Source organism: Macaca nemestrina, chromosome 5 (genome assembly GCF_043159975.1).
Source record: "Macaca nemestrina isolate mMacNem1 chromosome 5, mMacNem.hap1, whole genome shotgun sequence".
Lineage (NCBI taxonomy): Eukaryota > Metazoa > Chordata > Mammalia > Primates > Cercopithecidae > Macaca > Macaca nemestrina.
The window spans coordinates 182,056,514-182,078,591 of record NC_092129.1 but is presented as its reverse complement, the minus strand read 5'-3'; the positions used below and the strand labels follow the sequence as shown (position 1 = coordinate 182,078,591).

General features: G+C 38.4%; 1 protein-coding gene and 1 long non-coding RNA gene across 7 annotated transcripts in view; both read right to left on the bottom strand.

Annotated features, from left to right (window-relative positions):
* Positions 1-22,078, bottom strand: part of LOC105487306 (GDP-mannose 4,6-dehydratase) — a 635,071-nt gene that overhangs the window by 532,379 nt on the left and 80,614 nt on the right. The window lies entirely within an intron of this gene.
* The window catches only part of LOC105487304 (uncharacterized), a 93,320-nt gene continuing 79,936 nt past the window's right edge, over positions 8,695-22,078 (bottom strand). For all 4 annotated transcript variants that reach the window (XR_011624130.1, XR_011624133.1, XR_011624132.1 and 1 more), the window contains one exon: positions 8,695-22,078. This exon is cut by the window's right edge. This is a non-coding gene — a long non-coding RNA (uncharacterized lncRNA).

Below are 22,078 nucleotides of genomic sequence, written 5' to 3'. Positions count from 1 at the left end.
AGTAAGAAGCTCCTGGCCTGTCTGGATCTTCTTGTGGAGACTGGAAGACAAGTTGTCAGGCTGCCACAGGAGGAGAAAATCCACACTGCATAGGAAGCTGGACCTCAAAACCAACCAGCTTCCACAAGTCTAAGATTTCCTGCCCTAAACTGGACACAGACCTGTTTATCATATCCACATGTAGAGCTGGAATAGAAACTGAATTTCAAAAATATTGTGTTAAACTAGGGGTGAAATTCGAAATATTTAATAACCTGCATAGCACAGGCACTGACCCATCAGAATGCATCCCAGCTTATCGTGCCTACAGGTAGATGCCCACCTCCTGAAGTTCAGCCTTCATAAAACCGTGAACACTGACTGAGAGTTGAAAACAGATTCTGAACAGGCAGGGATGAAGAGGGGAGGGGAAATTACTGCCACTTAAAAACTGATTTGAACTGATAGTAGGTCCCCCATTTTGGGAAGCAACAGACGTCAAGGAAAGGTGACCAGGTAGGCTGGAAGCCACGTTCTAAACACAGGATCTCGGACCACAAAGGGCTGGCAGCCACATACTGTGGCACTGCCATCTCCAAGGCCACTGGCTCGGCACTGCTACAACCTCATGACACACCAGGAAGTCTGGGTTTGGTTTTGGCTGTGCATGCTCTCTCTCTCTCTCCTCTTTCTTCTCCCCCACAACCCTCCTCCTACCATCCAGACTCCCCCTTCTCTCCGACCCCGCTCCTATAGCGTCAATTTGGGTTCCACTGGTTGCAGGCTTATCCATTTGGCAGCAACTGTCTGGTAGGTTAATGCCCAACAATAGGCACTTGTATTTTCTTATACGGGGGAGGTAAATTATGGCACTTGAACAAAGACCTTATTATTTAAGTTTTACTGCACGTTTACTACAAGCCAGTTTCAATTTTACGTTTTTGTCCCTAGGCCATAAGACAAAAAAGAGTAGGTTCCTGTTCATATTCGAAGGAGCTATTTAAATAATAACAACAACAACAATATCTGGCAAAAGCAGGATCTGTTAGAGGTTGAATTGTGTCCCCCTGAAAATGTATATGCTGAAGCCCTAACCTCCAGGACCTGGGAATAGGACCTTAGTTGGAGATAGGGTTGGTGCAGATGTAATTAGTTAAGACTAGGTCATACTAAAGTAGGTGGCCCCTAATCCAATATGAGTGGATCCTCATTTAAAAAAAAAAAAAAAGAAAAGAAAAGAAAAGAAAATCTGGACACAGGCAACACTCAGCAAGAACGTCACCGGATGATAAAGTAGAATGGTGTTTCCACAAGCCAAGGAACACCAAATATTGCCAGAAAGCCACCAGCGGCAAGGTAAGAGGCCTGGAACAGATCCTTCCCTCACAGCCCTCAGAAGGAACCAACCCTGACAACACCTTGATCATGGACTTCCGGCCTCCACAGCTGTGAGACAATAAGTTTCAGTTGCTTGAACCACCCAGTCTGTGGTACTTTGATATGGCAGCTCTAGCAGACTAACACAAGACCCAAAAGAATCAGGAGAGTGGCAACTGAAAGGTCAGGCAAGGTGGCTGGACAAGTTCGGAGGAAAGAGTTTCCACTCTTTGCACCTCTAGTTAACTGTCAGGAAGCCCCCGACTCGCCTGCCTGTCACACTGGCTTTCTTTGGGCTCCATCATCCGTCGCTCCTGAGCTTGGCATAAGCTGCTGGTCCTTCCTCAACTCTCCCAGCTGCTCCTGTCCCTCACACTCTCATTCAGTGGAACTCATAATTCTAAATGCTGGTTCAACCATCACTTTCTCAGAAAATACGTCCTGATCCCTCCAGCCTGCATCAGACCCCACTATTTCCCACTGGTATGTAGGGTCCACAAGGGCAGGACCACGACTGCATTGCTCAACATGATGTGACTGGTTGGCTGGAATACATATTTGCTCCATAAATTAAAATTCAATGTCCTTGGGTTACTAATCTCACACGTCCTATGGCTCCAGCAGACACGCCAACGCCCTGATGATGTCTAAAACTTTTATATCGAATCTGTATCATCAGCTTGGCCTCTGTCTTCAAACATGCGATATCCCCGGGCTCTGGTCTCCTACATTGTCCATTGAGGGGCAGTAGTGACCCTTTCTCTGCAGAGCCACAGGGGCTCTCCCTTCCCCTACAGAACTTCTCAGATTTAACCACTGCCATCCACTCCCACTCCCATCATCTGGGCAGTGTCCATGGTCTTCCTGCCCCAGCATTCAGGTGGCAGCACCCACACACCAGGATAAACTGGCTGTGCTACTCTTTACTTAAAAATCAACTTGATTTCCACTGCTTATTCTAAAGTAATTTTTTTTAAAGCAGAAATCAAATCTATGCAAGGGATTACCACAGAACTGTCTGGTTTCAGGGTGGGGAAGCTGTGAATGGCTATGGGAGAGGCAAGCCTCCTCCCAAGCAGTGGCCTCCCACTCCTCTTTGTGTCACACTCCCACCCCACCTCTTAGCAAATCTTGAGGCATTCCAGGTAACCCAGGGCTCCTCACAACAGTGTAGAAATCACAGGCCCCTCTGGTTAAACCTAGCCTTTTTAGTAAAGGAATCAAGGTTCTTCATTTAACTATCACCTCTATTGTCAAAAGCATAACCAAATAAAAACAAACATCTTCATGTGAACATTCCGTATCTTGGCTCCAATTTTTCCTTCCCATATTCATTCATTCATTCATCAGAAATCTGTTGCTGTTTTAGGAGGTGGTCCAAGGTTACAGAGATGCCTTGCCTTCAACAAACAGCAATGCAGTAAATAAGACAGTTGTGCCCATTAACATATGTAAAAATAGTAATAATAAAAATAACAGGCAATATTTACCATAGGCAGCACTGGTAGAAGTATTCTATGTGCATTAGTCTTCTGAACAACCCTTTAGGGAGGGTCCCATAATTATCCCAATTTTAAGGATGAGGAAATAAAGTCTTGAGGAGGTGAGGTCAGGTCACCAGCTAGAAAGAGGCAAAGTGAAGATTACAAACCATATGTTCTATGCTATTTTAGGTGATCCCAGTCAGGTGTGGCCACAAGAGGCAACACAGTAGAGGCTCAGGAACCAGTTGATTGTCCTCAGTGATCCTAGAGACAGGAGGCCCGCCATGCAGGCCACACTGGAAAGCCTCAGGGTGGTGAGAGGCAGAGTGGGCAGGAGGAGGAGAGAACCAGGCCACAGTCCTTAATAGACTTCCAGGAAAAACAAGGCGGGGCAGGGTGAATAGGTTAGGAGTGGTTAAGTTGAATAATTTCAGCAGGCTTTGGGCTACAGAGGTGGTCTCTAGTTGCCTGGCACCTAGCCTTGAATGATGTGAGCAAGGGAATACTGCTTCCTGAAGTGTAAGGGCCAGATAGAGGAGGTCTGGGTATGGACTGGTTGGTTTGTATCTCAAAGGCATGCTCCTGGCTAGGCCCTGGCTCCCTCTCAGAATTGGCTAGACCGGCAAGGGTAGCCTCTTCCCAACCACAATGGTTTCTAAGATGTCAAAATATCATAATATATAAAAAATAAAAACCAAAAATAATACACCAGACTACCTGACTTCAAGCCTTCAGCAACTGTGCCTGCTGCATCCCCAGCAGAGTGACTGCACAAAGTAAGGCCAAGTAGGAGACACAATGAAGGCCTCTGGAAGGTGAGAAAAAGATCCACAAAGGCAGCACTTAAAGCACATCAATAATAAAGGAAACACAGAAGCTTTCAAGAGGATAAGGATGAAAGAAAGACTTTCCAGGCAAAGGGACTGACCAATGAAAAACCAACCTGGCCAGTCCAGTTAGCTGCTGTGCCGATGCCGCTGGAGCCAGGGTCCTGGGACAGCACTAAAGATGAGGACAGAGATGCGGGCCTGGGCAAGAATCCCTAATTTTCAATTAGGTGTATAATGACAGGTAGTATGAATAGATCTCAAGGGTTTATTAAGTGCTAAGTATAATGTAAGCTCACATATAACAGAAACATTTAGTACCCAAAATACCAAAGGTATTTAAGAAGTCTTAAATATCAAATCTTAGGCTGGGTGCGGTGGCTCACGCCTGTAATCCCAGCACTTTGGGAGGCTGAGGCAGGTGGATCACCTGAGGTCAGGAATTCGAGACCAGCCTGGCCAACAGGGTGAAACCCCATCTCTACTAAAAAAAAATATAACAATTAGCTGGGCGTGGTGGTGGATGCCTGTAATCCCAGCTACTCGGGAGGCTGAGGCAGGAGAATTTCTTGAACCCAGGAGATGGAGGTTACAGTGAGCCGGCATGGTGCCACTATACTCCAGCCTGGGTGACAGAGTGAGACTGTGTCTCAAAAAAAAAAAACTAAAGAGACAACCCAGTGGAAACACAGATGGCCCGCTGCATCCACGGATTAAACCAATGTCAGATGGAAAATATTCAGAAAAGAAACAATAAAAAAACAGCAATGCCACCTTTAAAAATACAGTATAACAACTACTTATACCATGTTTACACTGTATTAGATGTTATAAGTAATCTAGAGATGATTTGAAGTATACAGAGGACTGCAGTTCCAGCTACTTAGAAGGCTGAGACAAGAGGATGCCTTGAGCACAGAGTTCAAGACCAGCCTGGCTACAGAGCGACATCTATCTCGAAAATAAAGTATACAGGAGGATGTGCATAAGTTACAGGCAAATACCACGCCATTTTAAATACAGGACTAAGCACTCATGAGGGTTCCTGGAACCAATCACTCATGCATACTGAGAGACAACTATGCTGGCAAATGCATGGGTAGGTATGTCAGAGAAGACAAAACATAAGTCACCAGTAGTCACATGAAAGATCCTGAGTTTTCATTAGCAAACATGGAAATGCAAGTTAAAACCACAATGAAATAACATTTCACACCTAGTAGATTAGCCAAAGTGTGATAAACTACCAAAATCAATTATTAATGAAGATATGTTAGGAAGACATGTTCTTGGGCACAGTTGGTAGGACTGTAAATTGGTAAAACCACTTTACAAGATCAACAGTCATTTATTTTCCAATGTTGAAGTTGCTCATACCATAAGATGTAGGATATACCTTGAAGACATATGAAGGTGATTAAGTTCCTAAATAAGGGTAGTGATATAAACACATAAAGGATGGGCAAAGTCAACAGTCACAGGGCAGGAGGAAGGAATAGAGTCGAGTTAACTGAAGAATGGTAAAAATGGGTGGGCTGGTTTGGTGGGAAAATATGATACTTCATTTTGGGCATTTTGAGTCTCAGGCATTAACAAAATACTCACAGATAGGAATTGTATCATATTACATGATCTCTAACGACCCTTGTCTAATGACCCGATCTCTAAAGTAGCCCTTGTGATCCTACGACACCATCAGAAAGGGCCAAATTCCATGGCTCATTCAAGTATTCTGCTATAATTAACTTCTTTGGCACTCTACATTCTTGCACACTCAAACAAGATTTTTAACAACAGCCCCCTCTCAAAATGTCTTTACAGTAGGGATGTTCAATTTTTTTCTTGGTTCTTCAGCTAGACAATCAGTTCCTGAAGGGGTATGAAAGTGTTGATCTTCTTTTCTCAGAGTGCCTTCTACTACAATGTTAGTCATACAAAAAGTAATGTTTTCACCCTAAATGGAACAGAGCAAGAGTTAACTGTCAAATACAATCTAACAACAAAGTCTTCCTAAGGATAAATTTTCAGCCAGCCTTTTGGAGATGGAAAGGAACTTACTTAGCAGAGAAGAGGAAAGCGATATTATACTTGGTAGAAAGAATGGTGTATCCCAAGGGTATGAAGACTGGAAAGAGGATGTTGCTGATAGATCTGGTACACCATTAACTGGCACTGCAGGACCAAAGGCAAAGGAAAATAGGAGTCCCATTTGACTTATACTCACCCAGTTGATTCTTAAACTAAAGATGTCTATTTTCTTACACTATTGTAGAGTCAAAGGCAGTATACTGGGATGAAGAGAAAAACAGAACTATTCAGAAAGCTGTTTGGTTTCCATGAAACCTTAAAAAAGTTACCGGTTGGCCAAAATGCAAGAGCGATGGTCTGAAACAAATCATGAAGATAATCAAAATGGTAACCATTTAAACCTCTGACACAGCAGACTCTGCCAAGAGAGAAAACCAATACTAGCTTGCCCCCACTCACATACACGTTTAGCGTCCCTAATTTCAGCAGTACATGACATTGGTTTCTAGCCCAGAAGAGATGCATAAGACTCTGAACCTAAAGTTTCCAGTGACTTGGTCCAAAAGGATATTGTGATGAAATTCCAAATGGAGAAGGAAAGACCTAGACATCAGACTCCTATAATTTTGAAACCTTAGCATTAATTATCTCTAGTCTGGCGTTAAGACATTGGAAACCTCTGCATCATTCCCAGATCATCACTGTAGAGTTCCCTACATTTATCAATTTATCCCTCCCCTCTCCACATACATGCCACCACCATCCATCAAGTGAGAAGCGCAACAAGCTTGTACTTCTCACAAGGATTCATTTCTTAATGAGATGCTTACAAAGCAGATCATGCTACAAAACACAGATCTCTTTCTTTTAGAGCCTCAAAAAAATGTAAAGATGTATCCAAGCCTAGTACATGCTTTAAATTTAGAGCAATTCCCCTGAGCATACTAGATAATTCCACAACTTAGAAACTAAAAGTAGTTACATTTTATGCATAATGACATAGATGTGTTGCTGACAAGTTGTCTTAACAAAATATTTATATATTGACTCACATTTGAAATATGTTAGGAGTAGAATCTTGGGTAAAAGCCTCTAAAAAGGTTGTTGTATATTAGACATTCTCAAAGCAGGGCACCCATACCATAGAATTAAACTCCCTGTTTCAGTCCTGTGTTTTGAAACACATTTTTACTATTCCTGGAAACATTTTCACATTTTTGTCAGATGTTGAGTGAGCAACAGGGTAAATAACTTTTCAAAAGCATTTTTAGAGTAGTAAAACCTTAAGTTCCTTGCTAGAAGTGCTGATCCAAAATAAATTAAATGCTGGTGTGACTAAGCCGAGTGTGGTAAATTCTGATTTGCAGTGTGAACACCTCCAGTTAATAGATCTATTCAGTGATTCAACATGCACCTCCAAGTCTTAAGTTGGGCAGCAAAGTATAAATATAAGACTTGAAAGCATTCTCTGGTCTCTTGAGTTTGTGTTCACATCTATGTAGTTTGTTTGTTGTTTTTTTTGTTTGTTTGTTTGTTTGTTTGTTTGAGATGGAGTTTATCTCTTTTGTCGCCCAGGCTGGAGTGCAATGGTGCGATCTCTGCTCTCTGCTCACTGAAACCGCCATGTCCTGGGTTCAAGCAATTCTCCTGCCTCAGTCTCTTGAGTAGCTGGGATTACAGGCATGCACCACCACGCCTGGCTAATTTTGTATTTTCAGTAGAGAAGGGATCTCACCATGTTGGCCAGGCTGGTCTCCAACTCCTGACCTCAGGTGATCCTCCTGTCTTGGCCTCCCAAAGTGCTGGGATTACAGGCATGAACCACCACGTCCGGCCTGAAGTTAATCTTGATGGAAGGTTCTCAAAGACCTATTATTACATCCTGTGTGTTGTACCAGCTTTGTCAAAGAGGTGAAGTTTAGGAAGCTGTGTTTCATAAAAACCCCAAATCTGAGTAAGTCTATGGGAACACCACTCACGGACATGCAGCAACACAGTAGAAAAGGTGAGAAACTGCTCGTCTGGACTGCCCTGTAACACAAGCACCCCACCCTAGAGACGCAACATGCAGGTACTGCTGATACACCAGGCTTCCTCAGCATGGTACGAATCATCAGTTCAACATGGAGAGTGCCTGAGGGATCACCTAATCTAACTGTTTCACCAATGAGGAAAGCAAAACCTTGATGACATAAAATACAGAAAAGAATAAAAATAGACACACATAACATTTCTTTAGGTTGCTCAAAGTTATCCCAGACAATTTAAGATGATTAAGGGCTTTATCTTGGAATGCTTAACTCACAGAAAAAAAGGTAGGCAACTATATTCTTATTAATTGGAAAGATCATTGAAGAGCCAGTGGTTTGATTTGAAGAATCAGTTTAGTTGATTTCATTAAAATGAATGTAAGGAGAACAAGGTATATGGACTTTTTATTTTTTCAGCCACACTGCCAGCAAATACTGTATCACTTATACGTGTGTTTCCTTCTGTTTGGAAATCCTAGGTGGACAATTTAACTGCCACAAAACTCCGATGAACAGGCACACAAAATAAACATGCACATAAGGATTATGGGAGGCGTCTACCACAGAACGGCTTTTTCAGCCACCTGAACCTAGGTTCATTAAAAGAAACTAGGCAGCGTGGAGCAGAGCAGCTGTCCCAACACAGGCAGTAATGGAGCTGACAATATTCCCACGCCAGTTCTGAATCCCGTCTATTTTATGCTCTTGCGTGGATTCAAGGAAACAGAACTACTATTTAAAAGTGCATTTACAAAGAAGGCTTTAAAAAGCGTTAGAATAAATTACTTTGAAGTGTATTTCTACAACACGCCTCCAGCTTTCCCTTCTTTTCCTATTTGCTCGTCCCCAGAACCCAACTGTGACTATATTTAACTGACTTTACAAGCTGTGGGGAGACTGAGTACACACAGCAGATTCCAGCCAGGATTGTGCACATTAACTAAGTCCCAAGGTTTTTAGGTTTGGGAGTTTTCTTTTTTTTTTTTTTTTTCCATCTTCTTCACATGTCTTAAAATTACATTATATCCTGGAAATAACAGAAAATATTTAAAAGACCCTCTATTTTGGTCTGCTGTATAGGTTAAGTCCCGATATTTTTAATTATATGAACAATATGCTCAAGGCAAACACTGCCACGACCCAGTCTTCTTAAAGTTTGTAAGTACTTTATTATTTCCTTGAAAAAACACTCATTCCACCTAGTACGTATTATGAGAGAAGATCAGGCACTTGTAAAATAATTTTCATTTAGGAACAGGTATATACAGATTAACAGTATTTGGAAGTGACTAGAATGACAAATCACCAACTTCTGATCAAGGTGAAATAAATTAATGATTTCACTAAGGCCAGGTGCAGTGGTTCGTGACTCTAATCCTAGCACTTTGGGAGGCTGAGGTGGGATCCCACGAGTTCAAGACCAGCCTGGGCAACATAGGGAGACTCCTTTCTATTTTTAAAAAACAAAAATTTTACAACATAAAAATAAAATTTCACTAAGTGGAAGGCCTCTAGCTGTAAAGTCTACCTCTCCCACTAACACAAAACTATCTCCACTGAATTCTAGGGATATGGATTCCAGTATCAGATTAGCTTTACCATTTATAACAATGTCCTGTGGGAAAATCACTAACTTCTTTTGGCTTCAGTTTTCTCACCTATAAAATTAGGGCTTCACACCCTAAAACAATCTCTAAAATTATTTCCACCTATAAGAAGCAATTATTTCAGATTAAGAAGTCACAACAATCTTAAACTAAAGAATATTTAAAAGATGGGGTGTTGCAAACTCTAGATTTTGGCCATAAACTGAGTGCTAATTACTCAGTCAATTTAGAAGTGCTTAAGCTGACTAACATTTCTGTTATCAACACTTCTATCTTTAATTATATGATACCTAATACAAGCTATCTCTAGTCCACAAAAATTTATACAGACCACAGTTAAAGTTCACAGCTTCTACCTAATTTGAATATTTGGAAATTATGAATGAGAATATGATTAGACTGCTTTTACACCGGCAAATTTCCCTTAGAAATGCCTGAACTATTAGTGATATCCCTAGATTTAATGAGACAAAGTACTTTCATGTATTTGTCTACAATGTAAAATTAGCTTAAATATATTTAATTTTATGGGTACAAAAAACAGAAAGAATAAGACCTAGTATTTGCTAGCACAATAGGGTGACAATCATCAAAAATCATCTAATTTTATACATTTTAAAATTAAAGAGTATAATGGGGTTGTTTGTAACACAAACGATAAATGTTTGAGGTGATGGATATCCCATTTACCCTGATGTGATTATTACACATTGCATACCTGTATCAAAATATCTCATGTAACCCACAAATCTATACACTTAATATGTACCCACAAAAATTAAAAATGAAAAAAATTAAAAATTTTTTGATTTAATTTTATTTTCACTGAAGATCCCCAAAAGCAAATATAACTTGTAAAAATAATTATCTTATGTAAATATGAATTGGAGTGAATTTTGAATAAGTAAAATTTACAATAAATGAGAAATATAGCCATTTGCTACCTATGTAATCTGGTGGAAGTAAGCTGTATGTCTTTGAGACTGTAATGCCAGGAAGGTAAATTCTTATAATCAGTTTATGAGATAATGCATAAAAGCTCATAGTGTAACCTATTACTCATAATAATCTTCAGTATTATCATCAGTACTGCTATTTACTAAGCCTTGTTATTAACAAAATATGCGAAACACCTGCTCTTGATCTCTGAAAATGTATGCATCTTAATATTAATCCAAAACTGGGTTTTCCTTATTTCAATCAATTTCTCATGCTCTTTAAGAGTTTAAGACATCTATGTACCACACATTTTTCTTTAAATCCATTCATCTTAATCTTGTTCTAACCAAACGTCAACCATTAACACACAGGTTAAAAATGGGTATATGATTTTTTCTTATGACAAATTAAAATTAGATATAACTATTAATTTAAAATGTACCCCTTAAAATATTTCATGTTACCTTACCAATAGTTTTAAGAAACACTGGCCTAAACTGGCATTTGCTTAACTGTACTAGGTTTTCAAATTAAAGATGACATGTTCTGTTAGAAAGTCCACCATAGTTGAAGGCCACACACAAGTTGGCAGGTCAATGTCATAAACACAGATAATTCTCTAATCTGAAAATATCAATACAGTAAACAAATACCTAAGTCTACACTTTTTGGTTCCTTATACTTTGACTTTAATTAAGAATGATATTTAAAGTCCTTTATTAAATACAAAACTAAATTCAAGAGTACCTTTCTGAAAGGCTCTTTAAAATCAAATTGAATTCACTCAAGGCACTTTATTGGCCAATTTGATAGTATTTAAAAGACACAGAATTTGTTACTGCTACTAGCCAATGCAATTAAATAAAAGAACTAAAGAGACTAAAATTATCATTTGATTGATGATATAACTGTATACCTAAAACACAAGAATGTATCAACTGGTTACAAAATTATTATTCAAAATCAGGAGTTTCCAAATTTAAAAATGATAACATTCGAGGAAATTATGCTGGGAGGAAATATCCTATTAATACTAGCAACAAATCCGAACACCTAAAATGGAGTTAACAAGATATTAATAGGAATAATATAAAGAAAACTTTAAGCTCTTCTAAGATGTATAAACAAAATATTTTTAAATATTGAAAGAAAACTCTTGCTCCTGGATTAGAAGATTCAACATCATGAAGACATCCACTGTACTCTAATTAACCTTCAGTTTAATTAAACAACAGGTTACAGAGATTTGGACAGGTGAAAAATTATACGCTGGAGTCATATAAATATGCAAGGATAACCTAGAAATCTTAAAAAATATTAAAAGGATAGAATCATTTTAATCATAAAAATTATGTATTATGAAAATATAACTATATCAGAGAGATATCAATGATACAATCAAAATCTAGATACAGTCCCACATACATACAGGAATGTAGTATAAGATAAAGGTAGCAATTAGCCAGGCGTGGTGGTGGGCGCCTGTAATCCCAGCTACTTGGGAAGCTGAGGCAGGGGCATTGCTTGAACCCAGTAGGCGGAAGTCGCTGCACTCCAGCCTGGGCAACAGCGCAAGACTCCACCTCAAAAAAAAAAAAAAAAAAAAAAAAAAAGATAAAAGTAGTATCTTTTAATCAATGGAGAAAAAAATGGACTATTCAATCAATTATGCTAGGAAACCACATTTTAGGAAGCAAGTAAAGCTACAGCCCTACTTCATTCTTTATGCCAAAAGACCTTTCAGATACAACAAAGGTTAAAAAGGAAATTTTATGATAAAATATTAGAAAAAGCCTGGATAAATGTATTTACAACTCTAGACCAGGGAATATTTTAAGCAGGACACAAAATCCAGAGATCATAAAGGAAAAAGGCTGATAATCTGACTGGCTACAGGAAAACTAGAAACTTCTGTAGGGCCAAAAACTACCAAATAATTAAAAAGCAAATGACAAACTGGAGGGAGAAAGCTTATGAATATGACAAAAAGAAATGATGTCCAAATAAACAAATAATGTGTCCAGTATGAAAAGTAAACATAACAACAGTCCAATAGGGAAAATGGCAGTTGATGAACAGGCAATTAAGAGAAATGAGTTCATATATAAATGAACTCATAAATAGATTTACAGGCAAAGATACTGACCCCTAATCAAAATGAAATAAATATAAATCAAAATGAAATACTATACTGTTCACCTATCAAATTGACAAAGAAAAGTTATCTAAACCCCACTGTGATAAGGTGCTTTCATATGCTATTGGTAGAGATACTTTTAGAGAAGAAAAGTTACCCTCTGACCCAGCTATTCCAAAGCTAAGAATTTTAGACTAAGAATATACTCAAAAATGTACAAGTTATATACATGTGCAAGAACAAGAATCTCTATTCCAGCAAAAGGCAGAGCTGTCTGTAGAAAATAACGTTTACATAAATTTGTAAAGGTTAGACACTAGTATTGCTAGAAAATACACCAAAAATTATACTCTGAAGGGAAGATATAGCACTAGGGATAAATGTGACCAGAGGGACTTTATACACAGTTGGATTTTTGCCTTGTCCATACAATACTTTCATTAAAAAAAAAAAAAAAAGGTAAGAAAGGATGAAGGTTGCTTTATATGTTTCTATATTCAACCATTCACTAATTATTCTTCCCAACACGCACAATTCCAAGTCACAATCACGTTTATTGAAAATTTAAATTAAAAGATTTTATATTTCAGGGTAGATTTTAGACACAAAAATGGAAAAACCATGAAGTATATTTAGTCTTTCTTCCTCAGCTGTTGGCCCAGTCCACATTTTTCTGACTTAAAAGAAAAATGGTTTGTGAATACATACAACAACCCTATTTGGGAATGCATTTACTTCTATTTCAGAAATTCTATCCAACATCAAAATAGCATTTAAAATAAATTTTCTTTTCTATTCAGATTGCTGTTAATAATTTACATTAACTAACATACAAAAAGTAATGTTCAAAAAGTACTCATATTCAAAATTAAATTAAGATACTGGGAAGTGGTTAAAATCTGTAATTTGGATTTTGGCATATAAAATAGGAAAGAAAGGCAGTGACCACAAGTATGCACCAATTCTTTTCCAACTCAAATTCAGAAAAAGATTTTTTCCACCTAAACTTAGGCCACTCGACTCCAGACATTCATTGTCTGGTGCCACCCAAACGTTGTTCTCTTGACTAATTCTAAGGTTTATAGTATTAATAATAATTACATCAAATAAATATATGCCCAGATACGCAACTAAATGACTGATCAGAGAAAAGCTGGGTTTTTCAAAGTATTTATCGCTAACGACCTGAACTTTTGGCAAGACCCAACCCTGTGCTGAATTTTATTTGGCTAAAGACGAGTTCAGCAAAAGCCTCTTATTGAAGAGATACAAAAAAAAAAAAAAAGACAAAAACCAATCTATTCCAAGAGTAATATAAAAAGTTGAACCATAACCATATAAAATTTCAGTATTCAACATTTTACAGATTTTTACCTATTTCATATGGTTCAGGCTAATGTTTAACCTTTAAAGAGGCTGATAAATCAACTCTTTCATAACATCTTTTTCAACCCGTAAGATAACTATCATACTTTATTTTTTATATACATTTCCCATACTGGCACAAATACTTGATAAATGGTGACCACTTCAAAAAAGCAAACAAATTAACATCTTTAAATGAGGCTTTATATGCCCAATCTGATACAATGCAAATGATATCAAATCATAAGGATATTTGTCCTTACCAATTAGAAGACTATCTACAACCAAGTTTATCTTTACTATTTCCTAATAATATTTTAACAGACAAAACACAAAAGCTGAGAAACTGCAAAAAAGACTACAATTTTTCCCCCAAAATTAATTTTAAAACAAACAGAAAATTGGACAGTTTCCAGAAATGAAGTGGATTCATGGCATGACATAAAAGGTAATTACCATTTGGGTGGATGTCTTTTCTGGCTGAACCTTGTGACCAAAGGCCCAAAATTTATCTTGGACCTCTCTCACAGTTCCTCCATTTAAAAGGAAGCATTTTACTTCCTTACCACCAATATATGACAGATCAACATTTCAACCTAACTGCATCTGACTGACAGGAGAAGATTAGTGTGTACCAAGCAGCAGATAAGAACATAATTGTTTTAAATTTTTCAAATTCAGGCACCATGTTCACAGGAGTTGCGTATTAATGGAGCACTCTGGGATACCATATCCTTAAGAAAAATGATGTGTAAGAAGAACAGCCGTCATGCCACTCTCCTCCTAAGCAGCAGCTCCGTCAAGCTGTTTGCTCTGTCTTGAAAGGAGGGGTAAGGATCGGTATCTCTGCTGAAAAGTGTTTTTAAATCGGGTCGTGAAGATTTCACAAATTCCGTCAAGTTCTAAATTACGTAAATGAAACCAGATATAACAGCCAGGATTTGAAAAGATATTTTAAACTAACCTACTTATAAAATCAAACTCAGGTATAAAGAAAAAAAACAACAACAAAAGGAAATTTAAATCACTCATTGTTCTCCACATTTATTAGACTTGACTACTAGGGTTACTTTTTTAACGATTCCAGGAAGGCAGAGTAATTACTAGCTTTCCTAACGTCAAGAAAAATCTGAACGGATGGATAATCTAGTGTGTTCTCGCTTTAAATATTTTCAGTTAATGCCACTTTCTGATTCGGGCTTAGAAAATTACAAATATATTATACAGTGTCCTGAAAAGCTGGTTCTCCCACATTGGTTTGTATGTTGCATATCATAATTTCAAGGTAAAAGTGTGAAAGGAAAACTAGCGACAGAGAAATTGTCACTCAAAAAAACACCTTCCTGTGCTAATGCAGTTATCTCCACGTCACTATCACTGTGAATTTTTTGAGATGTTTTTACTGAAAAAGGATATTGATTTTTTAAAGAAAATCAAAGGCAGGCCTGCCTGCCTTGCACAGTATCAGCCCACAGCATATGCTCAACAAATGTTGAGATTAATGAGAAAACAAAAGAGAATCAGGCAAACAAGCAAATACTGACTTTCACAACAAATTTAAAAGTCGCTGTTTTTTTACAAATATAGTCTTAGAACATTTCTTTGATAACTATTAAAATATTAAAATGAGTGTAATGATACTTTATGTTAAGAAATTTTAAAAACTTAAATTTTAAAATACGACCAACAAAGCAAATTACTTTCTTTTTATCCTAAAGTAAGGTAAGAATTGAGATTATGACTCAAAACATCACTATTTTTAAAAGATAAATATGTCTTGGGGTAGATATTATTTTTATCTTTGTGCATGAGAACTTTTAAACTTCCTTTCTGAATATATATCTATTTTCTTTACAAACACCACACATAAACCCATACATTCTTCAATGTTCTGTTAAAATGAGAAGGAAAAAGGTCTCAGGATTTTAAGAAAGCCAAACACCACAGTTTTCTCTGCACATATTGCTAAATTCATTGAACATAAAACTATCCACAAATTATTTTAAAAATCACAGAAAAACTAGTTCAGATTTTTTTTTCTACCTGTATATATAATAAACTTTTATTTCTTCATATTCCAGAGGAATTTACCTTTTGTAAAAAGTACTGCAGTGACTGACAGACTGACTAAAAACTCCATTTATAACTGTAGTATAGCACAGATTGTCTTCATAGACTTACAGTTCTAGAGCAGAGCTTCTCAAACTTTACTTGTGTATCAGAATTACTTGACATCTTACTAACATGAAAGTTCTAATTTCAGTATGATTGGGCAGGGGCCAGAGACTCTGCATGTCTCATAGGCTCTCAGACGACACTGTTTATCTGTAAACCCTACGTTGGGCAACAAGTTTCTAGAGGCCTCCACTAAGACAGTCAGTCAAGTGCATTCAAATTCTTTTGTCTTCTTTCTGACTGTGGGCAATATGATTGCTACTTTCTATGGTAGAATGCAAGCTATTGTCTTTGATTCATTTTAAGTGAGCCAGGAAACAAGTAAGTGGTAAGAAATCTGTCTCAGCCCACTGACCAAGGACCACTAATCTGCTAACCTGAGTAGAAAAGATGACCCATCCCTACGGCTAATCTCAGCATCCAGATGTTGCCTTAACCAGACCAGAGATGCCAGTGCTCATCTTGTCATGTGAGTAATTTTCACTACCAAAAGGAAATCTACAGAGGAGAGATTTGCCAAAGAAATTAGGGCTTCAGTAATTAGGAAACCACAAGGCACTAGGCATCTTGCATCAGCCAGAGATGAATGGGAACGCTTGCAAAAGTATTTCACCATTAGCCTGTTTTGTGAAAGAGAGCCACAGGAAAAAACAGGAATTTTAAAATTCCTTTATTACTCAATACAATTATATGTTTCAGCCTAAACTAATGCTGGCACTGTTCAGCAGAATTCCTTCATTCCGCAAGGGTAAAATGAGAAGCAGAACAAATACAGACGGTCTATGTGACTCTTTCCCTGTGTATCTAAGAGAGACATCTCTGTTTGGAATGGGCATTAAAATCTGCCTGCCTGATACAGTTCTGATTCACTATTGTCTCTAAGATGGTAGCTGAAACAAAAACAAACCTCAGCCCCCAAAACCACATCAATAACTCCTTCCTCATGAAAGCACCATTCTTTCATGTTCAACTCCCACAGTGGCCTTTTCATCACCTTGCTGGTTCCAGCTTTTATTTTCCCTTCATATTTTCTAGTAATACTATATATGCAATATATATACACACACATATGTTTAAAAACAATAGCAAAGGCCGGGCGCGGTGGCTCAAGCCTGTAATCCCAGCACTTTGGGAGGCCGAGGCGGGTGGATCACGAGGTCAGGAGATCGAGACCATCCTGGCTAACATGGTGAAACCCCGTCTCTACTAAAAATACAAAAAACTAGCCGGGCGTGGTGGCGGGCGCCTGTAGTCCCAGCTACTCGGAGGCTGAGGCGGGAGAATGGCGTGAACCCGGGAGGTAGAGCTTGCAGTGAGCCGAGATCGCGCCACTGCACTCCAGCCTGGGCGACAGAGCGAGACTCCGTCTCAAAAAATAAATAAATAAATAAATAAAAAATAATAAATAAAAACAATAGCAAAATAGTTTCTAGTAATGTTATATACATATATACATACATATATAATAGTTTAAAAACGATAGCAAAATAAAACATGTGTATACATAAGGGAAACGGAATTCAAAGGCTATCTCAGCTTGACATTCATGTAACTGCTCTGGGAGGGATTCCTTAATTTATAATTGAAAAAAGTACTTCCTACAGTATGGTGAAAATACAACACAAAAGTAAAACATAAACATGTGACAACTGGTTTTTCTGAAAAATGAAAAAATTGTAAAGCAAAATTTCCAATCAACCTCAAATAGATCATCTAGATGCTAAAATAAAATGGCATTTCCCATCAGTTAAATGGAAGTGACAATGTTTCAGAAGACATCAAAATACGAACTTCAACCTCAGTAAGAATCACAAATCAAAACTGCTCACTCCTTAGTGAAAACCGCTTTGACAATCTGCTGGCCACTTTTTGTTTACCAAGATATTTGGTCTGACTTCCCTTCAGTACTAGGGCAAGAAAGTGGGGAAAGTTAGGATGGGGACTTAGTGAATCGCTTCTTACTGCCCCCTAGCGCTCACCCAAAGCAGTGGCAACACAGATGCGCTGACTATGGCCTTTCCTTTGCCATCCGGCATCAATGATGCTTCCTCCCCACAGTGTCCACGGTGGTTAATTCCTTACACTGCCAGAGGCGGTGAGGTGAGCCAAGTCCTTAGCTGTTTTAACAAATATAGCTACTTACATCAAAAAGCATCAAGGTTAACTCCTATAAGAAAAGAAATCACTGAACATAAGGTTGGGGTTTACAAGGAAGGTAAGTAATTATGTGCTCTGGATAAACACAGGTACTGAATATGTATGAATTTTTCCTCAGCGTTTTAGAATTGTGACACTTCATGAAAGTCAACACTCCCAAAGTGTTTCTACCACATGTTAAGTTAAACTAAGTCCAACTTTGGGGATACATATTAAATTTAGGTCAAAAAAGTTATTTTTAAAAGTTCCTTGTACGTATAGTTGACCCTTGAACAATGTGAGGGGGAGGAGACAGGGGTACCGACCTCCTGTGCAGTCAGAAATCCTCAGATAACTTCTGATCCCAAAAATGTAACTGCTAATTGCCTACTTTTGGGCTCAAGTGATCCACCCACCTCAGCCTCCCAAAGTGCTGGGATTTATAGTCGTGAGCCACAACATCCAGCCAATTTTAACTTTTTATGATAGATTTGTGTATATTTTATGAGAGTAAATGACGAAACAGACTAGTATCTACATACATTTTATGCATTAGTGGCATAGCTTTTTCTTAATTTTTTTCAATTTTTTTTTTTTTTTTTTTTTTTGAGACAGAATCTCACTCTGCCAGCCAGACTGGAGTGCAGTGGCGTGATCTTGGCTCACGGTAACCTCCATCTCCCAGGCTCAACAATTCTCCTGCCTCAGCCTCCCGAGTAGCTGGGATTACAGACACATGCCACTACGCCCAACTAATTTTGGTATTTTTACTAGAAACGGGGTTTCACCATGTTGGCCAGGCTGGTCTTGAACCTGACCTCAGGTGATCTGCCTGCCTTGGCCTCCCAAAGCGCTGAGACTACAGGTGTGAGCCACTGCACCTAGCCAATTTATTCAGTATTTCTAGGCTACACGGTTCATCTATGTGTTTCTTCAAATTGTCACAAATCTCCAAAACATCTTGCAATATATTTATTGAAAAAAAGTTCAAACCCGTGTTAAGGGTCAACTGTAATATATAAAACACGCAATTTTATAGTCATATTACATAGCACCATGCATCGGAGCATAAATGAACAAGGAAACCTACAAAAAATCTTGGGTTGAAAACATAATTCAATCTTTTTAGAGTTAATAGAAAGCAACTATGAACAATTTAAACCTAAATATTAACATATTTTAAAGAAAAACATAAACCTCTCCCCCATTAAAGAAAAGTAGTACTATATTTTCCAACAGATTTTTACTACATACAATAGTTTTTCTTTCTAAATTGCAAGTTCAGCCAAAATATCATATTTGAACTCTGAGAATAGTGAATTTGGGATAGCAATTTCTCATCAGAAGAGTGACAGTGACTGACGTTAACAGAGAGTGTCCAGGCCTTGCACTAAATATGTAACACAGCTTCTAACATTTAATCTTCACTAAGATATAATGAATAAGCACTACTATGATCCCATTTTATAAGTGGAAATACTTTCAGCTAGAAAGAACTAGGAATCAACCTAGGTCTGACGCCAAACTCCAACTTTATTAACTCTTTTTTAAAATTGATTCTTTTTAAAGACAAATTTTCAAGTTGTAGAAAAATGTCATTCGATTGTCATGACTGTTATATAAGTCTACGAAGATTTTGAGACAGGTGTCACTCATGCTGCAGTGTGGTGGTGCCATCATTGCTCGCTACAGCCTCGACCATCAGGTAGTTCCAGCTACCTCAGCCTCCTGGGTAGCTGGAACTAGAGGTGCACACCACCATACCTGGCTAATTTTTTGTAGAGATGGAATTTCACCATGTTGCCTAGACTGGTCTCCAACTCCTGAGCCCAAGCTATCCGCCCACCTTGGCTCCCAAAGTGCTGGATTACAGGCATGAGCCACTACCACACCTGACCAAAGACTCTGATGGATTATTGTTCCAACTCAATTTACTGAACGAGCACAGACTGCAAATATTCCAATAAATACCATTTCTCTAAATATATTTTCTTTATTCTTTCAACCTGAATGAACAATGACCTGAAGCTCTTTGAAAGAATTATTTTTAATAAACTTTGTCAAAAGCATTATATGTTAAGTTTTTTGTTTTTGTTTTTTTGAGATAGAGTCTCTCTCTGTTGCCCTAGCTGGAGTGCAATGGCGTGATTTCAGCTCACTGCAACCTCCGCCTCCCAGGTTCAAGCGATTCTCAGCCTTCCCAGTGGCTGGGACTACAGGCACACCACCATGCCTAGCTAATTTTCTGTATTTTCAGTAGAGACGGGATTTCACCATATTAGCCGGGATGGTCTCGATCTCCTGACCTTGTGATCCGCCTGCCTCGGCCTCCCAAAGTGCTGGGATTACAAGTGTGAGCCACCACACCCGGCCTATATGCTAAGATAATTTTAAAGTATAAAATCTTTAGTTCTGTGTATATGCTAGTTTTGCTCACTGACTGAAACAAGCTATTTAAATAGTAACAAATGACACAACTGATTACAGGTGCTTGCAGTTCACCTACTGTATCTACCATCTTACATCTTATGAGTACTGGGACAAGATTTATGAATTAGGCAGAGTATTGACAGCTTCCCTCAAGAAACTTCAGTGTTTCTTTGAGGTTTTCTGTTTCCATTTGGGTGTACTTGAGGATTTGAAAATTCATTTTCCACATCTTAATAAAACTGTGCTATAAAGTGCTGACCAGAGGCAGCGGGGGAAACCCGAATTCCCCACCATGACCCTCAAACCAATCAGTTTAGGACAGAACAAGGACCTACGTGGGGCTGGTGAAAAAGATAAGGGACCCAACAGAGAAACCAAAGGACCCCTTTAAGGGACATTTCCCAAACTGTCCCTGAAACACAAAAAAGGGCTAAGGGTTTGGTTTCAAAGGACTTCCTGGCTGTGACTCAGACTGCTAAAAAAGTCAAAATAAAAGGAGAGAAAGCCAAGACTTCATTCAAGCAAGTCACTAATGACAGGAGTCACTGTCAATAAACTCAAAAGCAAGATCTTGCCACAGATAAGCTACAATACAGCTAATTCACTCAGAAAAAAACAGAGCTGGTTCTCCATGCGTGTTTTATACCACAGTATATTCACCAAGAAAAATAATATTCTGCCAAGGAACATCTTAATGACACAGGAAATTGTCTATGCCTGATAAGGTCACTGCATTCATAGACAAAAATCTCTTGAGACTAAACTGGCCCCAGAGTCACACCAAGACATACATTCCAGTGCCTATTTTAAAAATAAAAGAAGTCCATTTTCCAAGGAGCAGAAAGAATACCTGTGGGTGCCTAGGTTCTAATCATGCCTCTGCCCCAAGCTACATGACCTTGGAATTGTGAGTAAGCCACAGGATAGAGGGGCCAGTGTTGCAGTGGTGACAAGGAACTGACTAGACAAGTTTGGTGGTTCTCAAAATCTCCTCCCATGGAACACCAGGGTTCCACTAATTAAGACTGTGGCTTTCTGTGGCTAAAATCAAATAATAGACATCTGTTTCCAAAGTTCTTTCCCATAATTTTTTCCTTATACCTCTGGGGCTTGAAACTACTTGTCTGCTAAAAGGAAGCAGAAAAAAGGAGTAGATCCTTTTTGTTTTTTCCAGTCTCACGTATTCAGGATGAGAATTTTAAACTTATACTTAAAACAGTCTTACTTATTCCTAGCAAAATTATTCCTGGTTCAAATAATAGAATAAAACATATCTGTTTTCATAACATTCCAGCAAACACACATGCACACACACGCACAAAGCTTTCCTGGTGCTTCCCTACATGACCAGATTTGAGGAAGACCCACGAGATAAGCAACGTCTAACAAGTGGCCCTGAGTTGAGAGGAGACAGCAGCAGTGATGCACACTTCCCACCCACACTGCTTCCACGGGGAACTGAGCTCCCTCCTGCTCCCCAAGTTCTGGGGTCACTGCAGTTTCAATTTATTCCTGCCATCCTTCGTTCCTGTGGCCATCCCTCTCAGACACTTTGCCGGCTCTG